General features: G+C 33.2%; 1 long non-coding RNA gene across 1 annotated transcript; it reads left to right on the forward strand.

Moving 5' to 3' along the window:
* Positions 1-1,693: 1,693 nt before the first annotated feature.
* Positions 1,694-3,808, forward strand: LOC124458208. Its single transcript, XR_006953075.1, has 2 exons — positions 1,694-1,808; positions 3,304-3,808. It is a non-coding gene; the product is annotated as an uncharacterized LOC124458208 (long non-coding RNA).
* Positions 3,809-4,141: the final 333 nt, after the last annotated feature.

Below are 4,141 nucleotides of genomic sequence, written 5' to 3' on the forward strand. Positions count from 1 at the left end.
TGAATTTCTGGGGAGACTCCAGTAAATCTTCTGTCACCAACTATATCAGATTCTGCTAGTCTACTGTGCAGTCGACGCTCAAATACTTAGCAAAACATTCGAGCAACTCTCTATAATTACCTTTGTTCAAGCTACCTTCGGACTCATTGTGACCTCTAAATGGCAACTCTTGCTTTGACAAATACAGCACGGCCTCAGTAACAGTTTTTAAAATTTCTCGATTTTGTCTTACCTCCTCATTGTGACGCTGAATCTCATTTCTTCTAGCGAGGGACATAAGACAATCAATTCGTTCACTAGCTCCATACGTTTTCCATGTCTTAAATGCAGTCAAATGCGATTTAGATTTTCATGCTTCTTAGCATCAGACATAATACTCCGCATATCGTTGTAGCCATTCTTAGTCCACGATGGCGATGTTTTGGGAAAACATTAGACATGGCCAACAAAACACTTTCTGCAAGGTTGTACTGCCACACCAGTCCAGTTCGCCTCATACCAATCTCTCTGAAATGCTCTTCCCTTATTTTGGATAGTTAAATCAGGAGTAGGCCGTTCATGAACGATAACATTCTGTTCGACCGACGATCGAGCAGAGAACGGTTTAGCTAATAAGCTATTTACTAAATCAACATCAGTTGAGCAAATCGCAGTCGCACTTGAAGCCATTGTGTCATACACAAATACAAAATAGCAATTTGAGAGTAAACACAATGGAAAATTAATACCGACAATGACGCGTAATTTGATAATCACTAATCGCTGTACTCGTATTAAAATGTCGAATAATTACAACCTCCGCCAATTTAAAATAGCGGGAGTTCGACTATAAAAACAGCAGATTTGAGCATGCGTCAAGTCCCTTAGCCAACCAGAATTCAAAACTTCTTATATAGAATTATATTGTATGTTCCGCCCTCTGAAGATGGGCGGAATACGTGGAGAATCGCGCGAGTATGCAATGTGCGAGAAAAGGCGGTTGCTAGGTTACATAACAAATCTTGAGATTTTGCTGTATTACGATTACGAACCACCTAATAAAAGCGTAAATATGAACGAATAAAACACAATATTACAAATTGTTCGTGAAATAATGTATATCTTATGTCCAAATAGAATATTTATTATTTTTTTGGGAAATTTCTACTCCCGCCGGGCGGGAGTAGCGGGACCGCTAGCTACGCCACTGCTAATTGATTGTTCGATGTTCTTTCAATAATTATCAACTGTTATGTATAATTGCGTATACATTAGAACCTAAATTGTGTTATTAAATCCATGAATGTATCTTCCATCATTGAGAATTGTCACGTCAAGAGTAGCAAATGTTTCTTTACGTCAAACATTATCCAGCTCCTCTTAACAAATATTTCAACCATGCATTTTTAAACGGCATACCTGAATGTTTGCTAAAATAAATTGCCGTGATTGCTTTTGTACAAAAAGTATAAAGTATAGAAGACTAGAGTGTTGAGAAATTGTAAAATGTTGAGAAAAACGACAATAGATCTAATACTGCATTGTCACTTTGATGTGAAATTTGATACTACTACTTATATTAAATTGAATTTATGGCTAGTCAGTTCAGTGCCCTTATAATTAGATGACCTAAGGCTATAATATGTAAATAATTTCAATGATAATAGATACACGTAGTACAAAAATGCTTAATGCTATCGCAGTCCTCTTTATTCTTTGCGTTGCATATTAAAGAAGCTTTGTTCGAAGAAAGTGTGCTAAAATTTTTTAGCTATTACAGGACAATTTTTGGTATATTTGCTGGTGTTGAAGTGCCACAATTCCACAAGGTATGTAAAACCATGTTATGTTTTGCTTCAAGCTTTCTTGTCTTTGTATTTTCGTACGAACCTGAAGAATGTTTTCATACTTTACCATAATAAATGCTGGCATGTGAGACATCGAATCACACGAAACATAAAGATATGTTTTAACAGTCATAATAAGTACATAATGTGGACAACTGTGTGTATCAAACTGTTAGCAAACTCCTTAAAGTCGCAAGTCACAATGATGAAACTAAATACGATATCGATATTGTACTTACGAATACCTAATGTTGTGTTACATCTTTAGAATAAAATCACGTTAATTAAATGTCTTTTTGCTGATCTTGTTTTTTTAGTTGACAAAGCAAATCTTTATAAATCAAACTATAAAAGTGTTGCATGAAGCTTGTATATATCACTAGTTAACTTGCTCTTCATGCATAATAGTTTTTAATAATTGTAATAAATCAAAATTAACATTATTTAAGTTATTAAAATGTATTCAACAATATAGCACTTTCGCTGCTTGCAGCAATACAAGTTGACTTATACTGTAGAGATTTGTCGTCTCAAATTTCCATCGTTTTTATTGATATACGGGCAATGTTTACCATTAGAGATACAACGCAATAAACCATGCATGTAATACAATATAAAATAAAATGACTTGCATTTTTAGAGATGTTCTTCTAAGACATATTTATCATACTACACTTGGTTTGTTTAATAAATTTAAAAAAGATCGAAATATGCTTATCTTCATTCCAAAAAGCAGTATATATGAAAAACTTAAGATGTTTTGCAATATCTTAAAATGCACTCAAGCCTAACTTGGCTTTAAACTTTTTAGCTAATAAAAATACAACCGGTATCTATATGGCATTCTATTCTATTGAAAATTGTATAAGTATCAATAAAGTCAGTAATGGAAGCCTGGACGTACTGAAAATAGTGATGTTATGCGGCGTATTTATTGAGTTATCGAATCATTACGTTTGAAGGTTACAATTGGCACCGCAAGATATAAGTATTGAAGAGCTAAAAATATGTCTTTATTTAAGAATGCTGTTTACACAAACGCGTCTATATCACAAAGGTCAACCTTTGGAAATTTATAATGATTTTCGTTTGCAGTCAACAAGTTCATTTGCTGCAGTACAATGAAAGACTTTGGGGATTTGGGTTTGTGATAAACAAAGAGCATTAACACCCTCACCTGCATGCATAAATCACATAGTTGTAGTACACTAAAAAATTTGAAGTTTTCGACATGATGCTGAGATTATTAGTACATTCATTTACTTTATAGCTATAAAAACGGCATAAATCCATTGAGAAAAATCACTGTTATAATCACAGTTTTTGGTTTGACATAATTACTTGAAAAATATTCAACGCTAAATCTGAAAATTGCATTTATGTCCTGTGTTATGATTAAAATAAGATCTCTCTACACGTTCATATTATATCATCAAATTTTTCAATAAAAACTGTCTTTGTCTTCACCTAAATATAGAGACTCTTCTTACACGATGAAGAACCTGTTGATTGTTATATTGCTTTTGATTACTTGTGTCTTCATGCCCAAACATGGACAAGCAGTGAATGAACGTGATATCTCCTTCAAGAAAGTTTCTGAAAATACCCTACGTCTAATATTTCAAAGAGGGATTGCAGGAAGAAGTTTAAATGGTGGCGTGAGAAAAAAACGTGAAACAGAAGAAATGCCACCAGGACGACGACCTCCTACAGGAAAAAATGGTTGATCCACATTTGCATGTTGAGACTGCTGTCACTGACAAGTTCATTAATGTATCTATTTAAACATATGTCTCTTTGTGTAAGGCTTCGTTATTTTTTTAAGTCTACTTTTGATATTATCCATTTAACATGAATAACTACAGCAATATAAAACAATTTGATTAACTACAGGCATAAGTATTTTAGACATGAATACCATCATGTATCGTTATATTCCAGTTTTAATTCATCGTGTACTCATATTAAACAAATGTTCTTAAGTTTTGTGTCTAATTTTTTTATCTACGAATATTCATTCATGTATGAGGTCATTGAATTAGCCGAAATTTTAACAACAATATGATTGTTTGTGTGATGATTACAGTTATATGTACAACTAATAGTTAATAGTTATGTTCGCATTGGTAAAATCAGTTCAAGAAGTCGAACAGTTGAAACTTTCCCATGAAACTTTTCCTGCTTCCCCATTAAGATATTTTTATAATCCGTTGTGAAGTTTGCATTTTTTACGAAACGTTATTGAGTGCAACTTTCCTTTTTCGGACATCTCAGATATTTGACATTTCCAGCTATGTACTTCAAAAATGAAGAAT

The sequence above is a fragment of the Xenia sp. Carnegie-2017 genome, unplaced genomic scaffold, assembly GCF_021976095.1.
Source record: "Xenia sp. Carnegie-2017 unplaced genomic scaffold, XeniaSp_v1 HiC_scaffold_6, whole genome shotgun sequence".
Taxonomy (NCBI): domain Eukaryota; kingdom Metazoa; phylum Cnidaria; class Anthozoa; order Malacalcyonacea; family Xeniidae; genus Xenia; species Xenia sp. Carnegie-2017.